This window comes from Uranotaenia lowii, chromosome 2 (assembly GCF_029784155.1).
Source record: "Uranotaenia lowii strain MFRU-FL chromosome 2, ASM2978415v1, whole genome shotgun sequence".
NCBI classification, from domain to species: Eukaryota; Metazoa; Arthropoda; class Insecta; order Diptera; family Culicidae; genus Uranotaenia; species Uranotaenia lowii.
In genome coordinates this window covers 368448158-368472985 of record NC_073692.1, presented here as the reverse complement: position 1 = coordinate 368472985, position 24828 = coordinate 368448158, and the positions used below count along the sequence as shown (strand labels likewise).

Below are 24828 nucleotides of genomic sequence, written 5' to 3'. Positions count from 1 at the left end.
ACGACTGGAAGTAGAATTGCTTCATTATCTTCATACAAAATAATATCAGTTGCATTGATTGAAATCGCCATAAATATGTAATTTTGCTTCTGTCTGTTTAGCTGATGTATTTTCAAGAATTTGGAAAAATAAGTCAAAATAATGTAAAGTGGTATATTCAGGTTGGAACTACACGGAAGCTAAAATGTGCACTTCCTTTGCAAATGATGCCTTTACACAGACACAATCAAATTCAGTATATGATTTCGTTAAAAGTTTTCACTCAATAATCAAAATTTCCGAATACTGCGAGTAATTTTGATCTCTGAGAAAAAAGTTATTGAAGTTTTCTTTTCGTTATACCATAAGTTAAATCGTTCCCAGTCTTCAACAAAGTTTAATAACTTTGAGTTGAAATCTTTAATATCAAATTCTCTATGACTTTCTTGAATGATGTCAGAAATAGTTGTTGTCTTAACTATTCAAATTTCTTAAAATTTTATTATTTATTTTTTTCACAACATTGTATCTCTGAAACGAGAACATCTCGGGTAGATCTGAATCCATGATTTAATGGAGGATAATTTATTGATTCAAAAACAGGTTATAGTTTTCATGTAATGAATACCAATATTTCAATAAATTATTAATAATCGATTTTATCCAAAACTGATCAATTTGGAAATTTCCACATGTCATATCCCCGGTTGCCATGGACCGACTGAATTTGAGGAATTATGTTCGTCAAGCTATGTCGTGAGACGGAATACTACGAAAATAAATAAAAAATACATGTCATATCCCCATAACTAGAGGTGATAGACAAAATCTCACAAGTGTTTTGAATTCAGGACGCCAAAGTCTTCCAAAATCAGTTATTAAATCATAGGCCCCAAAAATACTGTTACCCTGTGTAGTGTTCAGTATGAAGAACTAAAGAGCATAAAAATACTAAATGATAATAGTGTTCAGAGTGAATATCACAGTATAGCCGCAGTGGATTGTCTCTTTCACTGAAAATATAACGTTTTAAAATCGTGAGGCCAGCTAAATACCAACTTTTTCAATACTATTTCAATGAACTTAGTTTTAAAAAATAAGAAAAAAATCGGTATTTATACCTATTCTTGGAATTTTTAAAACGAATATCTACCGATTTTTTCAGACATGAATACCGATTTTAATGTGGCATCACTGCTGGTCGCTTCTAACGGGACAAAACAAGTCGAAACAGAGGCAATTTGAAATCGAATCGAGTTAGATGAAGGTCGAATCTCAAATTCGATATGTTCAAAACAGTTGTTAAAAAAATCGATGATCCTCAACCTTGAGAAATCCATTCCATTTAAATGTTTTATCGAACCACATTAGCAGCGTTCAAATCGTATCTAAAATTTAAAAATAACTTAAAACCATTTCTAAATGAACTCTAAAAATAGTTTTTGGTCACAAAAATTAAAATTAAGCAAATAATGTGAATAAACCCGGGCAAAAATGTATTCGAATGGTAACGTATTTGAACGGCCCCAAATATAAGAAAAGAAACATAAACGTTCAAAAAAGTTTTTAATTGATAACTTATCTCAACAAAGATTGAAAATTGAGTACGTAGAAACTTATAATTTTAAAAAATATATTTGGGAAAATTACAAAAAAACGGCTTAAGCTTTTCGTCATTTAAGGTCGGTACACCTCAGGAGAAAATGGAAAATCTTTTTTTGTCAATAGCTCAAAAAAGCCACACATATTGGCTTTCCAACACAGTGGAATAAGTGTGGAATGGTTCAAAGGTGAATTTTGAACCGATCTCAGTGTTTAAAACTTCTTAGAAATGCTTGTGTTTCTATTTTCCCAATCTGATAAAATTTCCGCTGTGAAAAAAGGGGGAGTCGAAAATAAAACATTTTAAAGGTATTTGACACTGAGAGCAGTTCAAAATTGATCTTTTAACTATTCCCAATTTATTCCACCATGAAACCACAACACAAATTGTGTCGTTTTTTTAGCTATTGGCGAAAGAAGATTTTTCATTTTCATTTTCACCAGAGGTGTACCGTTACCGTTGTATGTTAAATTTGAATTCGTGCATAGCAAATCGAAACGTTGAACTAAAATAAATAACTTTATTTAGCTAAACATCAAGGGCTGTAAAGAAATCATTAAGAGAAAATCCGCAACTCAAAGTGCATGATAGAAACTGATGGACTAAACTCTATAAATATGGTATTTTAGGTTACCTGACGTGTCGTGTGTAATTTTAAAGAAGATTATTTCATTTTTAATTTAACATATTTACAGTGTTTCTTAAAGTGTTTTGTGCGCTCCGCATGAAATAATGCGCATTCTCATTTCTGACACAAAGATTTTTGAGTGCAAAAATGAGTTGTTGGCTGATATGAATATAGCTCAAGTAATTGGTTTTGCTATTTTTGAGCAGTTATGTGAATCAAATACTTCGAATGTCATGCATATTTTTTATCCGGAGCTGGTTGAAAATAAATGTTCTACTCTGCTTTTTCATATCTAGTTGAGTAAATGCTTTCAAATTTTGCCATTCTAAAGTTCGAGCCAAGTAAAAGCTATCGAAGCAAATACTATTTTCTTATTCATACCACCTATTGTTAACGGGGCTTTTGATTGTAAGAATTTGGAGCGACTTAATGATTTTTTTTTAAGAAACTAGAAACAGTCTTTATCTGTTGACATCAAGTGAGAATTTAGAAAAAAAAAACCTTAATGAACTTATGTTCCTATAAAAGGTTTTGGGTATAGATTACATCAGATTTTGATTGTTTTGCTAAGGAATCTCAATTGAATATAGGTTTAATTTTTTGTTTTTGCCGATTTATATATATGAAGCGGATTAATCCGGTCCAAGTCCGGTAACAAGTATCATCCACTTCACCGCGTTCTTCTCGCCTACTTACTGTAAAATTCAGAATACCTAGTATTTGAATAAACTTGGTTTTCCCATGTGTTTTCGTTTGACAGCTTACACCCATAAAACTAAACACGCATCTTGGGTTTTGTTTTCACTCTATTGGTAGGATTGACTACACACTCAAGGTGAAATAGCTAAACGTTCAAAATTTTTATGCTACACAGTTTATATAAAAAAATTGACTGGTAATCGGCAGAATCTTCTACACTGGTACCTGCATTGAATTATTACATAGCAGTAAACACAGGAAACTGTATGTTTTTTTGAAAAAAATTCTCAACATTCATAGAGTATTACAATTGTTGACCGATTAAAATTGATACGAGTATAAAAGAAGATTGGTATTAGGAGTGTTGTTCAAAGTTGGTTTAAAAAGATCAGATCTAGAGTTTGTTTTGATTGAGCCACTGAACATGTTTTGAGAAAATCGATGTTAAAGTTCTGAATAACATTTTCAATTCTCATTCTATGAATACTGGTCCATTTCTTCTGTAAATGTATAAGTCAACGTAAAAATGGACGCAGAACATGCTGACGTACTAGAAATCGACGTTAATATGTTTCAATCAATGAAGATATACTTACGACCAAATATATTTTTCATTTGGCGTTTAAGCCCTTCGGTTACTCGATAAGTTCGATTCCAAAAACTGATTCGATTGCCTTAAATCTTCAGTTATTCATTCGGATTTGATTGAAAAAATACTTTAAACAAAATAACCCTTTCGACTAAAACGCGGGAATTACCCTTTCAAGGAGCCTGCAATTATTGCTTTCTGGATGTGGCCTTTGAGAATCCATTTGGACATTTTCGGGCACAAACTGAGGCGCCACTGGCCGATCGAGGTGTGCGAAAAAGCATCCATAATTTACTATTTTGGCTGCCTCTGTAATGACAAAAAAACTACTGGCTATTCACAAAGTGAAAATTTAAACTTATTGTACTCACCTGAGACTAATTTGAAGCGCCGCATCATGCTAGGATCGCTAATATAACTCCTGCACAGTTTTTTCCATTTCCCGTAAATTAATAAAACTGACCGAAGCACTTTTCGCGACGATGCATATCGTCGTATAACCATCTCGTCGAACTGTTTATTTTGCGACCATTTGCTTCCCAGCAATGCACGGCAGCGCAAAAAGCAAATTGCACTCAAAAATTAGGAAGTCATCATACGTCTAAATTCAAATCATTTAGTAAATTGATTCATTGATCAAATGAAACCAAATTTTTACTGATCATAGAATACATATTTGTCAATCGTTTGCAGTAGATAGGGCTAAGTGGGGTAATTATGAACAAGGGGTAATTTCGAACAAACGCCATAAGCGCCGTTTGGGTCATAGTAGGATCTCAAATCTGATCAAATGTGATAGTTTGTCATTCTATTGACAAGTTACAGTAATAACTTGCAAACCTAACTATGTAAATTTTGTAGTTACAGTTATTCACAAAATTCATGTCTCTGAGAAACGGAAATCGTTTTGAGACGTTTCTTATCAATTGACTTTCTCGTCAATGTGAATGGAGATAAAATGATCTTTTTAAAAGTTTTAAGTTCAGTTATTGATGCTTGATGTTGTGTGATAAGATTTTCTGTTGAAAAAAATTTCCTCCCACGCACAAAGAAGTGTTCATATTTACCCCATATTTTTCAAGATACGGGGTAATTATGAACACGTTTTTTCTGAGCATTGATTAATGGTTAGAATTCACTTTTTACCGTTAAAATCACGATAGCCATTCTAATTGTGAAAATAAGCCAGAAACATTCATCTATAAGTTGTTTAGAATTGTGGGTCTGTGATTATATGAAAAGATGCCTCTCACCTATGTAAAACTGAAAATAGCCCATACTTTTCAACAGCAAATTTTAATAATCAATAAATCTCACTTCAATGCACTGTTTAGAGGGGGTTTTAATCTAGGAATATAGCCAATATCAAAAGTCATCACGAAACAAAAATCGTAACAGTGTTCATAATTACCTAATAGACAAGGGGGTAATTATGAACAAACGGGGTAATTATGAACAAACGTTTTATGCCCACAAGCTGCAACTTAAAAACTAGAAAAAATTCTGAAATGGAGAAGGGAACCAGTCATTCATGTTTGGTTACTTTCCAGAATTTTAAAATTAAAGAGATACTTGTTTGAGTGGATAGAATAAAAAACTGAGTAATTTTGTTCATAATTACCCCAACTAGCCCTAACTCAGTTTTGTTTATATTCTTTCATTTGACCTAATTAAATCAAACTCTGATGTAATGAGATGTAATGGGCAATTTTGGGTGCTTCATAATCTCTTTGAGTTCTTTAAGAAAATTATTGGGGGGTCCTCCATGATGAGGTGTTGAACGTCATAGAGTTTCATCCGTACAATCGATAATTTTACTGCTTTACAGTTACCTCAAACTTTTTGTAGATACGTAAAGCATCTTATTGTGCTATACTTCAGCAAAATTACTCATGTATTGGATACAAATTCAAAGTCACAAAAAAGTGTATCTAATGATACATTATACTTATTCCTTAAAAGTACCCTTCTTAAAAATGTATGTGAATATTTCTCTTTCTTATTTTCTTCGCCGATGCTATTTTAAGCACGACTCGGAACTGTCTTATCGACCAGCTCCTATAATGGTCTAGTTACAGATACTATATGACCATCGTTTCCGTTTAAAGTACTCCGTACAGTTTACAATCTTTTATGCTCCGTAGAGATATTTTGCGTTCTTTTATACTCCGTAGAAATTACATTTTATGTTTTGTTGTGTTTCCTTTTGTGTTACATTTCATTGTTTCTGTTTCTTTGAACGTCCGTGGACTTACAAAATTTCCTAGTTGGAGGCGGTGGGATTCGATACCCGGTCTTCTTATTATAAACCAAACACGCTAGCCATTAGGCTGAACGCCCGCCCAGTTAATAATTTTTATTTGATCTGAAAGAGAACTCCATACTGACTACCATAAGCTGTCGACTCCAATTGATTCCGCGTTCACTGAACAGGCCTATCATAAGCACGCGGGGGGAGCTATCGCGAGCCCCAGCGGGAACTCACCTCCACAAAACATAACAACAAAACCACCCAACTCAACCAAACGAACAACGAAAGCAAACCTGGCCAGCGAATGAGTGATCGCAGTCCTACAAGTTAGTCGACTCTGATATTCAGTGGCGTTAACGTCGATCGTACCGCGCGCGTTTGTTGTTTCTCGCTTCTTTGGTCAAGATCATCGTGGTCGTCGTCCTGATCTGTCGCAATTTTCGTCGGCTCGCGCTGCATGCAGCAAAATTGTTGTGTTTGTTGTTGTTGTGCTCTTGAATGCGTTTTGGTTGGTTCGTTTGGTGGGCCTAGTTGTTGCACCATCGAACAGTTTCTTGTGTCTGGTTTTTTTTACGCTTCAGTGGAAGAACTTTGCCAGCCGCCGCCTGTAAACTGAAAACCATTTTCAGGGTCGACCTGCAAGGCAAATATTCTTAACCAATTGGTGGATGCGTTATCTATTGAATGAAAAAAAAGGGGTGCTGCTGCTGCTGGGCTGAGACATCTTGTTGGTGTAGCGACCGCGAGCCAGTTTAATAGTGGGTGAGTTATCGTCAGCTGGCCGTACTTGAACAGAACACATGGGCGCTGGTTACTGATATAAGAATAGCGCAACTCGCTATATAAGTTGTGTTTACCCACGTATCTCTCGTTATTTACTGCCCAAATGTGTGTAGCAGCAAGTTGGTCAACGGGTTGGTGGATTGATTGAAAATACAGATTCTCTTCATGTGTGGTACACGTAACACGTTCTAGTGAGCTTGTCTTGGTATCCTGCTGATATTTCGGATGTTTTTAGCGCTGTAATCCCCTGAAGATATCTACCAAACTTACATGACCCAGAAAATTCAGGATGTTTTTAAAGCCGTTTTGAGTCGTGGGCAGTCCTTCGAAGAACATTATACTCAGGATTACACACTCAGAATAACAGAAAACAGTCATAAATGATTGTTTGAAATAAATAAAAAAAATATATATCACCAAAAATAGATAAATCAAAACCTTTGAAACAGAGTTTAGGATTAGCGTGAACAATCGTCGCCCAGGAACAGAAGTGGGAATCAGAATGTAAATCTCATGAGTAACCCGAAATTAGAATGTTGAACTCAGAATGGTGATAAAAAATAGGATTAAAATAAAAACAAAAAAATCTTGGTAGTTTCAAAAGTCGTAAACTTGAACTTTGAACACCAAAAAAAAATTACTGATTAACCATGGAAGTTATTTCTTATAAATCTCGCGTGAGCTTTCATTACTTGATATGAAACATCTTAAGATTTCACAGAAAACTGCTGCAAAAGTTATCAAAAAACCTTTGAAATGTGTACCTCAAATATAGAATACTAGCTGACCCGGTGTGCTTTGCTACACCTTTCAAAATCAAATGATATTTTCAAAAATTATTCAAAGTTTTATTGTTTTATTGGCATTATTTATATCAAATTATAACATAATTTATAAACAACCACTATAAAATAAGAGCTGCAACTGAAGTTTCGAATTGCAACACAAAGATAACTTGAACAAATATTCTAAATCTCGCTCTATAAATTTGTGTTAAAGGTCTGGTAATTTGAATCTGTCTGGAGGGTCTCAATTTAATCGTACGCAAACAATCCAACTTATAAAATATGGTTGTTTTTTCTTGATATGTTCTGGATTTATGCTGAAAAACTGATAAGAGAGCACCTCCCCTGTCCTTACCTTCACCCCCTGCTGAATGGAGGTCGTGATTTTTAATAATCATACCTAAGGTTTTCGTTCCCAAAAATCCTATTATATCAAATACAGTTCCATTGGTTGATAAGTTTTTAAGCTTCGCAACAAAATTAATATGGAGCCTCCTCCTTTCTTCCCCTCTCTACACTGTAAAGCGTAAAGATCTATAACAATCCTAGAAACATATCTCGTAACCAAGTACCTTTCCATGCTATATTTGTTTCCATTTGTTGGCTTTGTTAGAATAAATTGAGAACTTATGCTAACACTATTGTATTGGGCTCACCTCCCTTCTTTTATGTACCTACTCACTGAAAGGAGGATGGTGTGTCAGATAATCATAGAATCATACAAAAATGATTTCCATGTAAAGTTTTGTCCATTTCTCGGATTTTGTAAAAAAAAAAGTTAAATGTAAGCCTCCTCTTCCCTTCCTATATTCCCAATTCTGTCATCCTACTGCAAGAAAGGAATTGTTTAACATAGAAAAAGTATTTTTCGTACTGAAATACCTTTTGATGCCAAATTTGATTTCATTTGCTCGCCTTTCCCTTTCTCCCCTTTCCCTCTTAATATCTTTCCGCTGAAAAAAAGGTGGGGCTTCAATTTATGATAGAAACATTTCTCGAATCCAAGTTCCCTTATATGCCAAATATGGTTCAATTTGCTCGATCAACTCTCCAGTTATACTGAAAATTGTAAGGGAGACCTTTCCTCCCCCTTTTCATCCACCTCTTTGAAGGAGTGAGGGATACCAAATATTCATAGAAGCATTTCTCGTACCCAAATATCGTTCCATGCCAAATTTGGTTCCATTTGCTGTTGTAGTTTTTGAGTAATGATGTAAAAATTCTATGAAACTCCCCTCCCTCTTTCCTTTCTCCCCACTGGAAGAAGGAAGGGTTCTCAAACAATCATTAGAACATGTCACGTTCCCAAATACCCGCCCATGCCAAATTTGGTTCCGTTTGCTTAATTAGTTTTTGAGTTGTGTAAAAAATTATAAAAGAGGCCCCTCCCCCCTTTATTTCTCTCTACTGGAAAATGGGATGAGCCTCAAATAATCATAGAAATATGTTTCGTATCCAAATACCCTCCCATGCCAAATTTGGTTCCATTTGCTTTATTAGTTTTTGAGTTATGTAAAAAAAATATGGAAGAGGCCCCCTCCCCGTTTCTACAAAAAAGGAGGAGGGTCTGAAATAATCATTGAAATATTTTTCGTATCCCAATACCTTCCCGTGCCAAATTTGGTTCCAATATCTTGATTAGTTTTCGAGTTATATGAAAAATTGTAAGGTAGCCCCCCTCCCCCCTTCCTATCACCCCACTGAGAGGAGAGAGGGGTACCTAATATTCATAGGAATATTCTTCGTACCCAAATTCCACACCATGCCAATTTTGATACCATTTGCTTGATGGGTGCTCAAGTTATGCAAAAAATTGTCTATTGTTTGGGAGGCCCCTCCCTCCCTTATTGAGAGAGGGAGGGGTCTCAAACCATAATAGGAACCTTCCCCTGCCTCCAATACCCCCACCTGCCAAGTTTCACGCAAATCGGTTCAGTAGTTTCCGAGTCTATAGGGAACAGACAGACAGACAGACAGACAGACAGACAGACAGACAGACAGACAGACAGAAATTCATTTTTATATATATAGATATTGTCTAGACTACAAATATTCTAAATGGAAAGAAGTTGTGACCAGTTTATGTCAGTTTTTGTTTTTTTTGTAATAAAACTGTTTGCTTACATTTTGTTTCATACGACGTAATGAAAGCTCACGCGAGAAATATATTTACATTTATCTTCAATAAATCAGAATTATTCTTCTCCTTCTTTAGTAATGTCACTTTTCAGAAGATTTTCATTATTCATACATCGTGAACGTGTAGGTTTTTGAAAATACATACATTTGTAATTGATCACGATTTTTTTTCAATGTTTTCCCAACTTTTTGTGATTTCTTATTATTTTGGATTATAGTTTTGAGTTCCTGAACACAGAAATGTGCTTGACAAGAACTAAAATATTAGTACCGAAATCTGAAAGTAAATGCTGTAAACTAGGTAAAGAAGAGGGCAAACCCACAGTCAAAGGCTAATAAAAATCAAGATGAAAAAGTTTTTATCAACAGAAATAGTCAGAAATTGAAAAAGTGTCTTTTTCATAAATACGGGCATATTACTTAAAACCTAAATTTCCTTATCGAAACTTTGTTTAATAATTTAGAATCCAAACATTGAACCTTGAATGAATTTTGAAAATGCGGATTCGATATAGTCATTATTTACTCTTGAGAGAAAAGCATTCAGTGAATCAACCTGTCTACATATCTCAGGTGGCGATGGAAATCCCGTGCTAAGTGTTAGTAAAAGTTTTTTTTTTGTAAACTTTGTAACCAAGACAATTCGTGACGTCAGTTGCATTTTCAAACAAACAACCATCATTGCTGTACCAGCGAAAACTAGAGAAAAAATCATTGCCAACTGCTGTTTACGATTTTCGTCTAGGATACATAAACATCCTGGCAAGTGACGTAGGCATTGTTTACCTTTTTACTTTTTGAATAACGAGTTCTGTAATAGTGTGCATGTTTGTTCATCACCTTTTTTGTACCACATTGTCAGTGAATGTTCATAAAAATACGTCTGTTTACACAGGATCTAACAGCGAAGAAAACATTGGAACGGCGCACTGTGTAAAATGTATTATTTTTTAACAAAAAATTACACAGAGCTGGCAAGTTTATTCTGAAAAGATGACTTATCTCTAACATCAAGAATATTTAAATTGAAATTTCATAACATTTTTAATTATTAGTCCCTATTTAGGTTGATTATGAGCAGGGTTTTTTATAAACCGAAAAATGATAGCTTTCCCTTAAAAAAACCTTATAACCTGAATCCATAAACCTATGAGAATCAATGTATTCTGATAAATAAGTGCTGAAGGCTTAGTAAAAGCTATCCGGTTGAAAAAATGGTTTATAAAAGAAAAACATTTCTAAATTAAAATCGAAGAAAGCATTCTGATTCTCATCCGCTGGAATTAACTTTTCTTCCTGTTCAATGGAAGATATTAGTATGAGAAACGAAACACTGTAATTGAAGCTTAGAAAATATGGTGTTATAACAGCATTTTTAAAACTTCAATTGGTTCCTCAACGACCTTTCTCAAGAGTAGTTAGTTGAATAAATGGTGGATATCAATCAGCTAAATATTTCAAAATAGCAAGAACTTGTCCTATCAAGTTTGTGGAAAGCATTAATGTTTTTAGTTTGTTTGATTATATTTTGCGAAAAGCTTTTAATTTCGTGTATTCGAACCAAAATATTTCATGTGGTTTTTTTTAATGTGAGTTCAAATTAGCTTTTTGAAAAAGGGAACATTTTGAGCAAAAATTGTTCTTGCATCAAAAGTTCGAAGTCAAATAAATATTTTTTTTTTCTTATTATAAACACTTTGCAACGTTTGTGGAGTTCGTGTCTTGAGTCAGAAAACAGTTTAGAAGTGTCAAGAATAAAAAAGTCAAAAATGTTTAAAACAGATGACAGATTAGGGACTAAAAGTCGAAGTTAAAAGCCGTAAATTGCAAGCAGGAGATAGAACATCACAGGTGTTTAACTAAAGCTCTATGGATATTTTATAAATTTTCCAACATCATTTGAACCCTGCGGTCAGATGCAAGCACCACTGTCACTTTCGTTTTAAATCTCGATCGTAACATTTCATAAGGGCGAACCTGCCAAATGTAAACAAATCGAGTTAACGGTTATTCTGGATCTACGTTGTTGCACTTTTCCTAGTTAACACGATTTCATCTATAAAACACTAAAAACTTAAAAAAAAATGAAAAAAATCAATTGAGCGAATCTACCTGTTGATGCATTTTCGTTGGAACCTGAAGTTACGCCTATTCAATTGGACGAAACTTCCAGCGTAGCTATCGTCAAAAACGAAAAAAAGCATAAATTACCAATCTCTGGAATTACTTTTAAAAAAAAATGTAGTGTTTATGGATAAACAACGGAAAATATGTGGATATACACTTGAGTGCCCCAAATGACCCGACATTTGAAAAAGCTATGCGCTGCAGGCTTAAATTGATCCTAGGCCTAGTACAAGGTCTCATGCGAAATATGGGCCAGATCGGATCACGGGAAGGGGTTGTTCAACGAACCTAAAGTTTGTATGGTATTTTAAGACATTTTTTTCGGAAGGAACATGAAAATCCAGTTTTTCATAAATAACTTTGGTTCTTTTCGTCCGATTTTTTTTTTCAAAAACGGTTTTTCTCAAAGCCTAAACCATGACAAATATTTCATCCGAAGACTGCATTTCGATTCGAGTTAAGATAAAAAAGTTATTAAGCTTAAATAAATAGCTATCTTCTTTAAGGGTGATATTCATCACTAGAATTGAGAGACACTGCTTCGAACATTTTGACGCAGCATTAACAGTGATGAATATCACCCTGAAAATAGTTACCTCATTTTTTAAGTCTAAAAACTTTTTTTATCATACCTTGAATTGAAATGCAGTCTTCGGATGAAATATTTGTTTAGGCTTCAAGAAAACCCGTTTCCAAAAGAAATCGGTGGAGGGGACCATAGTTATTCATGAAAAACTAGATTTTCATGTTCCTTCCGAACAAAATGTCTCAAAATTCCGTACAATCTTTAGGCCGTTGAGCGACCCCTTACCGTGATCCGATCTGTCCCAAATTTGGCATGAGACCCTGGCATGAGGATCAATTTGAGCCTGCAGCGCACAATATTTCACAAGCTTGAAATTTCCTATACAATACAAATTTGGGGCAGTCTGATATACACTGAATTTGATTTTTAAACAATTTTTTTCTACACGGTTTTTTTTTTAAACAATTTTCTTGAACGATTTTCTTAAAATAAGACGATTTTTGAACATGTCAAAAACAGGTTCTTGACATTCCCGCTTTTTTCAAAACCACTCTTAGGTGGTCAACGGATTTAGAGTTAGCTTCCCGACAGAATCAGGGGCCGGAATGGTCAGTGAAAGAATATGTGGAAATTCCGGAACATCCGTAGCAGAAAACAAAATTTAAAAAAAATCTTTGAGCTTCCCAATATCATTCAATTTACCTCAGAATGGTGTACCAGGTTTGAAATGATGGATTTACAGTCCAAATTGGCCACTTTACTCGAAATGAGTGATGATTTTTTACTTCACAACAATTGTTTAAAAAACTGAATACAGTGTATATATTACACTTTTGTTGAATTAAAATGGTTGAATTTGTTGAAAAGTGGGGGATTTTTTAAATAGGATTTGATAAGATTTTCGATATTCCGAGATTTTAAACGCGTTTTCTCGTTTCGAGTTTCTAGTTTCGCCTTTTTGACAAAGATGTCACATCTTTTGCTCGATTGGAGCCCCGTTTTACAGTAATCTCTTTACTTACCCCCAACACCGACAACTTCTACGGGGTTCAACCGCCAGGTTCAAAACTCGGTTGCCTCTGCTAATAAACGAAAACGCTGTAAGCTTGTGACAATGCCTGCTTGCTTTTGTGAGACATTTATAAAGCTTCCTTAAAAGCTTCTTATGAAAAACAGTTTGGCCGGAACAAATTTGTAATCCTTCTTTTGCCACTAGGGATTGAAACATCCAAAATAATTCAAAAAACTAATTAATAAAATAATAGATTGCATAAATGCTTGTATGCAATATATTTGCATACGATCTTCATTGCACACAATTGGAAAATAGAGTTATTCTATATCGAACATGCGTAAAAAATAAGGAAAAAAAGGTGATAAAATTACAATCCTTCAATGGTGGTGCCAAAGGTGTTGTTGTTAAAGGTAAGGTCGAATTGATTCTGAACTAGAATTTCAACTCTTAAGCTATTTTCTGAATTCTGAGCAATGTGGAGCCTAAGTTAAGATTTTAAACGCATATTAGAAATTAAAGTCCCGTTCTGAACTCTGTCTCAGAGTCATAAATTTATAATGTTTCAATTTTATTTGTCACTGGAGACGTGCGTCAGTGAGCCTACGCAATTCAAGATTTCGCAAAAGAAAAGTAATAAATTCGCTAACGGATAGCGATAGAACCTATCAGGTGCTCGCAATCTCGGTATCTACTCATATTTCCTGTTACCTTAACACACACCGGGGAGATATCTGCGAAACGGTGCGTTCGTCGTGGTTGAAATATCATTTCATTTCATGTTAAGGTTCAGCTGCTGCCTGTTTTGTGGTTTCGATTCTGGAAGGCAACCGTAAGTCGACCGTCAGATAATTTCATTTCATCAGTTCAACTTACTTTTGAAAACGCGTTCAGGGGTACTGCACACGTTGGCAAAAACCAAAACCGTAGACGGAAAAAATAATCTCAAACCACACGAAGAAACGTTGTAGCAGCAGCTCCTTGAAGCAAACCGGTTCCAGAAACAACAGTACCTTAAAACGTCCCCGGCACCAAACAAGGGCCAACGGATACCTACACAAGCAGCAACATCAGCATCAGAAACAGCAGCAACAACAACAGCAATCAAAGTGCAAGGACATCGACCACCCGCCCGTTATGTTTCGGAACCGGAGCAAAACAACGGAATACCGCTACATACATGGAAGGGATGCAGGACCGAAAAAACATTTTTGGCATCTTCCAGCCAGCATCATCCGGCAACATCAACAAGAGGCCAGGGCGCACCGGGATCGTTATTGACAGTTAGCAACAACAATAACAACAACAGCAACAAGAAACAGTTGCTGTTGTTTTGTTTTTGTGTCACTGCCACAGCAAAACACAGGCTCCCATAATACCTAATACCTCCAAATAGGTTGGTTGGTGCGCATGCTCGCTCTTTTGGGTAAAGGTTCTTTGGGGCGACCGATCGACGGACGTTTTGTGTATTCTATTCTCGCTCGCTCCCCGCATTTAGGTGGAGCGTACTCCCACAACCATAGGTCATCCATCGCATGTGGGGGGACAAGAGAGTGAGTCGATCTAACATGTTCTCCTTTGACGATTCGCTGGCTGGCTGGCTGGCTGCTTGCTATTGAACTCCGGTGCGAGACGAGAACACGGAACTCTCACCCTGGTCCAAGAACCTTCATGGGCGTACGTATACGTCCGGAAGCAATTTTGGGTTTGAATTGTGATTCGGAATTTCAATTCTGTATTCCGAGTCTAAAGTCGGATTCTAAATTTTAATTTGAAATTTTTATTCTAACTTCTGAGGAGTAATTGAATTTTAATTTAGGATAGAGTTATTGGATTTAAATATATTTAATCAAACACATTTTTGGACCATCTCGCAAACTTGCAACAATTTTATAATGTTTCCCTCCTAATTGAATCGTATCATGGAAAATTTGAATACGGATTGTTGAAGTTGTAAAATCATATCAGTAATACAAAATGATATGTCTGGAATAGTTGAAGCTACATACATAATATTTTTTAAAAAGAAAACTTCAATAACTTTTTTTTCAGAATTCAAAATTACTCGGTCTTTGGGAAAGTTTATCATTGAGTCAATAAGTTTTTTTTTACAGTTTAGTCAAATAAGTACACAAATTGAATAACTTATTATTTACCTATTTTTCAAAGTTATTTCGAAAACTAGAGCAAACAAGACAAAAAAATTCATTGAATATTTTGATTCAGCGCCTCCGAATAAGTCAAAATCAATTCTGAATCTTGTGTTATCTGTGATGCCATTTTCAGAAATTTCATTAGCAAATCATGTCAAAAATCGATTGAATAATGACTCAATTTTCAACTACTTGAAAATTAGCAATCCACATTACCAATGTCATAATATTTTGATGATTCAGCCTTAGAAGACATATCCCAGAGGTATTTAAATTAAATTATTTAAGAATATTTATGAGATCTTTAAAAATTTCCTTAAATAAAAATTTTTAACTGTAACATCGACAAACAATTGTGAATTAAAATCTAAGAAATTATGAATTTTTCATAATTTTAAACCTTGCTTAATATCTCAATGCAATGAATTCATACGGAACTTCAAATTTAAAATAAAACACCGTTTCTAGAAAAAAATGAGGCTTCACGACAAAGTGAATAAAATTTGTAAAAAAAAACTTTTCGAAAATAGGCACAGAAAAAAAAAATCGCTGTAGTTAAGCTCTATGAAACTTTTAAATGGAAATGATTACGAAAACGGCCATCGCATTTGTTCGAACGAAAACGGGATATTCTCAGAAAACGTTCGTTTTTCATACAATAAAATGAAGAAAATGATGTTTCCCTTTTGTCAAAAAGGAAATTTGCTTAATATTTCAAATCAATTTAAACATTATGGATCTCTAATCAAGATTTAGTGGTTATTCAGTTTTGGCTGGATTAATCACTTTATACTTACAAAAATGTTTATGCAAGTTTATTTATCCGTTTTGAATTTTATTTTTGTTAAAAATTTGTCGTTATCGAAAATACGTAAAGCTTTGCAAACTATTTTTAACCTAAATGTTGGTTTTAATGCGGCCCGCCGCAAGAATTTAAAATCAAAAGTGGCCCGTTGCTTCAAAAGGTTGCTCACCCCTGTACTATATCATTGCACAAAACCTTTAAATCTAGAAATTTTTTATCGAAAAATTCAATAAAATCAAAAAGGTGAATTGACTCCCATCTTTCAATATTTGTTTTTTGCTCTTGTAATCTTTTGGATATTTGATTTTTTTTTCGAAATTTACATAATATATTATAAACTTTATTTATTTCCCCATTCAGGTTTCCTGGAAAAAAGAAAGTGATTAGTTGACAAAAAAAGAAATTGATATCTGTTCCAGCCTAATATCATTTTGAAATTGTCTAAATGTTTGCACTATGATACTTAAAAAAAGAAGTTTTTTTTCAATTTCGCATGCATTAGTTTGATACGAAAATTTAAAAGACCTTCGGAAAACTTTTCATTAAAATAGCTTGATTTATAACTGCATTCATATAATTCTCTCTGGATAACTTATTCAACTTGAGAACAAAGTTATTCGTGAAACACAGATACTCTCTTATAGACCTTTCTAGGGACTTTTCGAGAAACTTTTCAAAAACTCTTCTAGACACTCTAAGAGACTTTATCAGTGAGGGGACTTTTCAAAAGACTATTCTAGGTACTCTTCTAGGAACTCTATAAAAGTCTTTTCTTGGCTTTTTTCTTCTTGAAATTTTTTAAAAAAACTTTTCTACTGGGTTTTTTAAAGCCCGACCGGCCTCTCAAAGAGACTCTAATAAAAATCTTATCTTCAAAAACACTTCTAGAAGTTTGCCTAGAGACTTTTCTGAAGATTCTTCTAGGGACTGTTTCAAAAATTCTCCTTGAGACCCTTCTGATACTCTCTCAGAGACTCTGCTTGGACCTTCTTGACTCATCAAGAGAATCTTTTTGAGAAAACTTTTCCATGGAGTCTCCTACAAATTCTTAAAGATACTCTTCTACTGATTCTTCCAAAGTCCTACAGAATCTTAAAAATACTTTAATAGAGACTGTCCTTGGGACTCTTAAAGGAACTCGACTCTTCTAAGGACTTTTCTAGGAACTTTCCTAGAGCCTTTAAAGACTCTTCTTATGTAAATTCTTCTAGAGGTATATGTAGTCTTCTCTTTAAAAACTCTTCTAGACACTCTACAAGATGCTGCTACAGATGCTTTTCTAGAGACTTAGTTTGAAATTCTTATTAACAAAAGCTTCTAGAGCATGGGTGGCCAACCATTTTCAAGAGCCAGGCGAAATTTCAGACATGGCTGGCGGGCCAAAAAACAAATTGTTCTGGAGTTAAAAAATATATAAACTCATCTTAATGTATCATTTTTGTAACCTGCATATTATACAAATTTTGCTCCATTTGAAAAATTGTAGAAATATTACGCCATACGAAATGAATTATCCTCCCAACTTATGTATGTACGTTACTCTTTTCAAGGGATTTAAAACTTTCTCGGATTATCCATCCCAGAAATGTCACATCATTTGACGACAATTGACATTAAGTAAATTTTATGGTCTCTAAATGAAAGAAGTACGGACCTCAACCTCAACTCAATCCAACTCTTTGTAAATTTTCCAGTTTTTCGATTTGACAAGAGTATTGAGAAAGCCTTTTATAAACAGGACGAAGACGAATTCGATTATTTTATAATTATTGCACCTTTTGTAAATAAACATTTTGCAAAAAAAGTCGTTCTTCTGAGAGATTTATCAGTTTCTCAGTCAGATTTAGTTAAATTCTACTACCCAACTTTAAATTCTTTCTAGTTTTTCATTATATGTAGATGTACATAAATACAGAGCACGTTGCCAATTGAAATATATTTGGATTTGGTTAGTTTTCATAAATAAATAAATCTTTTGTTAAGCTTAGCAAAAAACAGCATGTAGGAAAAATTCACAGAGCATGTTTTCAATATTTTACATAATTTACAAAAGATATTAAACTTTGATGGATGAACGAGGTGATTGATATAGAATTTAAATTACAAACGGTTGAAGTTATTGTGTCAGTATAATTTTGATTGAGATGTTGATATGATTTGGTGATTTTTTGACTTTTAACGATTTTGATACGATCTAACTGAGGCTATCCAAACTCCTCAACATTAAAATTAAAGTACACTAGATGCTTTTTATACCAATGACCAATGATATGTAGTCATCAAAAGTAAAACATTGAAAAAGGTGTGATGGAATTTACAGATAATGTGGCAAAAACCGTACAATTTTGATAATGTTAAAATTGTGATTGTAATTGTATTTTTTTTTCATTTAGGGACGGTAACATTTTTTGTTAAATTATATGAGGCCCTCAGAGTCAAAGGGGTATAAGTGAAAGAATGATCGATTTTGAGTAAATAATGCCAAACAATTCTCCATATTTCAAATTATAATTGTTGATTTTTTCAGATTTTTTAAATTGTATTCGCGTCCGAAAGCAAATTGAAATGTTTGAGAAATGTATGGAAAATGGCCAAACACTAAATGGTTTGTGTGTTTTCTCGAAATCAGTTTTTATACACTTTTACCCTTTCGCCTTATATCAATTCAAAGGGTTTTCAGATCTTTGTTCAGTTTTTCCAAAAGTGTTTCGGGGGCCACAAAATGTTGGTCGCGGACCTTGGTTTGGCCACCCATGTTCTAGAGGCTGTTTTTGAAAGTCTTCCAGAGACTTTTGTTATGAAGACCCTTCTTTCTAAAAAACCTTTTCAGGGCCACTTCCAAAACATCTTCTGGAGAGTGCAAACTCTTCTTATAATCTTCCACAGATTATACTTGGAACTCATCAAGAGACTATTTTAGACACAATATATTATTTTTCAAATACTTTTCTATGAAATCTTATGTATGAATTTTTTAAGAGACTCTTCCACTAGTTCTTCTCAACATACTCTTAAAAAGAGTTTTATACAAACTTTTCTCGAAAAGACTTTTATACAAACTATTCTAGAAATATAGCAACTCTCCTCTCTTAAGACTCCTCTGGAGACTCTGATAGATGCTTTTTTAGAGACTCAGTTAAAAATTCTTCTTATAGAGACTTATTTGATCTTTACTTTTCTAGATAAATCTACACATGTGGCAACCATGATTATAATCGTTTTATTATAAGTTCGGTGACTCAATTCTCATTTTTCGCATGCTATGTCGATTTCTGAGAGGACGCACGAACTTGGTAAAGACTCCTCTAGAGACTCTTGTTATGTAGACTCCCATACAGGGTTGCCAAATTTTTTGTTAAAATCGGGGACTGGTGAAATAAAAATCAGGATACGTCAAATTAACGGAAATTCCGCTCGAAGTTTAGCAATGGTATCTAATGCCGTTCCATACTACCCATTTTTTATCACATCCACAAAAATAAGAAAAAATCAGGCATATTTTCCAAAATCAAGGAAATACAATTCAGGTTGTCAGCCTGAGACTGAGAAAAATCAGGAAAATCCGGAAAAATCAGTAACATTGGCATCTCTGCTCCCATACAAACTCGTCTCCTTAAAAACCCTTCTAGGCACTGTTCCAAACGCTTTTTTATAAAGATATATTGACAGTTCGGCACGAATACCAACTTAACAAAACGCCTCATCCCTAACCTCAAACCATGAATGCTTATGATCAACTTTTGAAAAAAACGCACATGAAATGCATTTTCCTCATACTGATTTTGAGAAATGCGCCCTTCCAAAAATCAACGCTAAGATGATGATGTTATGATTTTTAATGACGCAAAGTGGTGCCAAATGGAATGAATTAACAGTATTTTACTAATGCTTGAAAAATTATTTCCTTTTGAAGGTATGTAGTATCACCAGTTATGATTCATTTCTAGATAATCCTATCAAGATGTTTTGAATCTCATGAAAAATGCATTACTATAATAATGCGTTTCATAACTAAAATATGATACATTTTATAAAGAAACTTTATTCTTCATAATTGTGTTCAACACTTTCGATTAATTTGTAATTCTATAGAATTTTGTCCAGTGGTTTCTAAGATATAAAATGCCAAGTTCTTGCAATTAATTCGTTCAAATTTCGTTGAAGTTTCTGAAGCTGACAAACAATCATTGTTTGAATTATGGTTGTTCTAAAAAAGCTTAAATAACAGTTTTAGATTTTTGGTAGCTCCCATGGACCGAACAACATTTTTATTTAGTTCAAAAATTGTATTTACGATAGAATTGACAGACTGGCATTGGATAACTTAGCTAGTTTATTCGATTTCGATGTTAACTTTTGAATCTGCTGTTATTAACTCAGAAGACTTAAATTTAGCACCTAAACAACTGAGTTACATGACTCGCTACACGAGACTAATCATCTTAAGTTAAAATTTGAACGCTTACAAATCTTTTCAAAAATTGCTGGCTTTTACCGAACAGTAAAAAAACGATATAGAAAACGATACAGCGAAATTCAGTCTTCCTCCCCCAGAGTAAAACTACCAAAATGAGCGTGGCGACGAACGTGTTAAATACTTTTCAAGAGACTGTTATGGAAACTCTGAGGAACTTTTCTAGGACTCCTAAAATGACACACAAAAATAACACACGACGATGTCCAACTGACTAGATGAAGGAAAACACCTTTTTCCGTTAGTAAAAACGTTAAGTGTTGTGTCCTGTAATACGTCATGTGTTGTTTGTGTAGCATAAGTTTTTACATTTAGCACAACCAATAAAATTAGTGACTCCTAAAATGACTTTTATATTTTGTTTGAAAAGACTCTTAAAGCTTGAGAGACTCTTTAAAAGATTTTAAAAATTTTGAATAAGAAAGTCTCAAAAAGAAACTCTCAAAGAGAGACTTTTTTGAAGAGACTTTTAAAGAAACTCTTCGAAACACTGTCAAACGTGACTTTATAAAAAAAATCTTAACACATTATGGACCACATACGAGATATCTCGTTTTTTTTCGTTCGCCGCGAATATGCTACACTAAGAAACGTAATTAAAATGTTATAATTAAATAGCTTAACTGTATTCTTCAAAATTAAACACATTTTTTTTCGGTAACTCAAGGTACTTAGTTGTGACATTTGGTCCAGTGGTTTCTGAGATACAGAATGCCAAGTTTCGACGTTTAGATTTCTTAGCGGATTTTAATGTGTTAAATATTACTTCTAAAAAACTCTCAAAGATAGACTCCAGACCAGAAATCTTTAAGTTATATAAATTTAGGTGTTTATTGTTAAAATAATTGAAAACCGACCTTTTATATTTTGTAGACGGACCCAAAAACTGACATGTTCAAAATTTCAACTCAATCGAACTCGATTTAGGGGTGCCTCAAAGCCCTCAAAGTTTCGTTTTTTTTTCCTCGAAAATCACCAAAGTGGGGACCAAAGAAATTCGTTTGAAAAATCGATATTTTAATTTTTATGCCAAATGACTTAAAAATGCATATTACATCAAAATATGCTGTTATCTCGAAAAAAAAATTTTTTTTTCAAAAATCGACTTAAAAATTTAAAAAAAAAATGCCAAAGAAAATTCGGAAAACCGAAAATTTTAGTTTGATGCTTAAGTTTGAAAATGCATGGAACATCGAAAAAAATGGTTGCCCATAAATTGACTTTCCTGAACTTCCAAAAACCGAAAATCCAAGAAAGTCGATTTTTGGCGAAAATTTTTCTCTTCGAGATAACACCAGATCTCGACGTTTCATGCGTTCCTGAATTATTTGGCATCAAATTTAAATTTCGATTTTCCTAATTTCCTTTAGGGGACTAAAGGACTTTTGGTAATTTTTAAATATTTTAAAGTCAATTTTTCATAATTTGTTTTCCCAAAATAACAATAGATTTCGATGTTTTATGCATTTCAAAACATTTGACATCAAAATAAAAATTTCGATTTTTCTTATTTCCATTGAATCCCCATTGAGGTATTTTTGAGAGTCAAAAAAACCGAAACTTTTGACAATTTGAGGCACCCTTGAATCAAGTTCGATTGAGCTGAAATTTTACACAGGTAAATTTTTTGGATCAATCTACAAAATGTATATCGTCGGTTTTCAAAATTCGATCATGAATTTTTTTCCGCACATCCATTGCAACCCTAGTATACATGTTTTAATTTTCTAGAAAACTAACTTTAAGAGTTCTTTGGAAATTACAAAAAGTTTTATACAAAAAGTAAAAAAAATTAAAAAAAATGTCTTCCGTGTCTGAAGTTTGTTAAGCCTATCAAAATTCTGAAAATTCCCATTGGCTGAAGTTTCTATTTTTTTCTCATAATTTTTTAAGCCTTCTACTGCTGCGTGTCAATGAATCTAGGAAACTATGTAAAATTTCTTTTTTAAAGCTCAAGAAGCATTCAATTTCAGAGCTTAAGCATCTTATTTTAAAGTTTAAGAAGCATGTTCCAGGAGCCTAAAAATCTTTCAAATGATCTTCAAACTTTCAGTTGCTTCCGGTTAGTAACTTTAAGCAAGAAATTCATTTGGGTTCTGAAAAGCGAAATAATTCAGATAATTTATTAAATCCATTGGATCAAAAAAATGGAAGACCAAACGAGAGGTTTAGAATGAAAAAATAAATGAATAAAATAAAAAATAAAGTGAAAAAATTCGAAGAAAAACATGAAAACCATTTTATTAAGGGTGATAATCACAAATGTCGCACTTTTTCCTAAAACTTAAAATCTAAAAAGGAGTTTTATAAATTTAGTTCACTGTTGCCACTTCAATTTTCCATTTGAGAGAATAGAAGTTACTATCCGTATCTTCTGCCAGTTTTATACGGTCGCCATATAAAACATCTGTACTCATTCCACCAAAGAAACAGAAATTGAATTTTGGAAATAAGATTGTGTTTTTTTTTTAAATTCAAAACCCCCTTTTGAAAACCATTTGAGTTCCCCGCCACTGACATTCAGTCAAGAGCCCATATGGCAAGAGAGAATAAAAAGGTGCACTAAACGCCGAAGCACACCAACTACAACTTGAGTTAGTCACATCGACATCACACCAGACATTCAGTATACTACAGTATGGATTTCTTTCGTTTCCCGTTCCAGGTTCAGTTCCAGTTCTAGCGTTTCCGAGTGAGCAAGTAAGCGAGCGAGCAACCAAATCGAGTAGCAAGTAGGAGCCAGGCAGCTTCCATCATCGGATTGAATCGGGAATATAATCGCAGCGCGGTTCCTCATATATCTACGCAACATAGCATCCTTCAGAAGGAAGTGGTTCAACCGGAAGGACTCCTCCCTTTAGCGAGAGAAAGTCGTCGTTGATAGTTGAAAGTAAGCGGAAAAAGTGCATCCTCGCGGTCGTCGCCGTCCGTCGTCGGAAAGGTTGTTGGCAAAAATCGATCGATTTCTCCGGTTCCGTTTCCTAGCGCTGCTGCAGGAGGGAACGTCGACGAAAATAAACAACTAAATAACAAGGTGCTGCCGCATCAGAATTCATAGCGAAGAAGGAAGGGTGTTTCCTGGCTGCTTCTCTGTAGTGCAAAGTACACAGTTGCGTTGTTACGTCGTCGTCATCGTGACTGAAGGATTTTCGAATCGGGATAATAAGGTCACTTCTTAAGGCTGACTGAAGCGGAAGTTTCCAGAAGAAGACCGCGGCTTGTCCCGTTTTATAAAAAGGAAAGCTTTAAAAGCTGGGGGAAAAGGTTACGTGTTTTAACAAGTTTGTTACAAGTGGAAGAATTGCAGTGGGTGGTTCCATTTGTCCTTGTGCTTTCTCGTTGCTTCCAGCTTTCCGGGGGGGTAGATCAAAGGAAAGCTCCAGCGAGTGCTATTCAGTGTATTTTTAGTGGGTAAAGTGTGGGTTCGGGAAGTGGAGAAAATCAAATTGAACAGAAAATTATCAACGTCACCGTCATAGCCGTCGTTCTTCGTGGCTCATTTCGAGGTTCTCGTTCAAGAAAAGTGTGATACTGCACCTGTATCTGTGCCTCACAGCAGGAAGAAGAAGCAAAGAAATTGTACAACCTATTTGCTAGAATTACTTGGTGCGTCTACGCTTAGCTAGACGCCTCGAGAGGAATACAAAACTCAGACGTGGTCTCTACGACGAACAAGAACGTGTGGCTGTAGAAGCTGTAAAAACGACAACAACATACAATCGTTGTCGTCGTCGTTTTCCTACGTAAGTAAGTTTTGTTGAATCACCCCGGACCGTATGTCCTCCAGCAGCTGTTGATAGTAATATGTGCTAAGTAAAAGCAAACGATAAGATTGCGCGAGCCCCATTAAATAAATGTAGCAATGTACCTGTGTTGTCGATTTGCGACACTACTGGAAAAGAGTTCGTTGTTTGTTGGTTGAGGACAAAAAAAAAGTTGACTTCGTGGAAGTTTTGTCATTTTTTTAACCTATTCACGAGTAAACATTCACAGAGTGCAAATGGTACTCAGATTCGGTTCCCTACGGGCGACATCACTAGCCAACCCATTCGAATGATAAGTTTATAGAGCTGCAACACAGTAGGGAAACGCGAGACAGAGCGATATCCATCATTCGGAAATCGTTCTTCAATCGAACACAACCCAAAACACATTCGAGTTGAGTACACGCCTACGCCAAACACTTTGGGTTGTTGGTTCTCGGATGTGGTTCCTGGAATGATTTTCATCTCGTTCCGTACTATTATATTTGTGTGTGAGTTGAGTGTCCTTCTA

General features: G+C 34.5%; 1 long non-coding RNA gene across 1 annotated transcript in view; it reads left to right on the top strand.

Annotated features, from left to right (window-relative positions):
• Window positions 1–24322, top strand: part of LOC129747616 (uncharacterized) — a 60371-nt gene extending 36049 nt beyond the window's left edge. The window contains exon 3 of the long non-coding RNA XR_008737545.1: window positions 23219–24322. This is a non-coding gene — a long non-coding RNA (uncharacterized LOC129747616). The remainder of the gene's footprint in view (window positions 1–23218) is intronic.
• The last annotated feature ends 506 nt before the right edge of the window (window positions 24323–24828 follow it).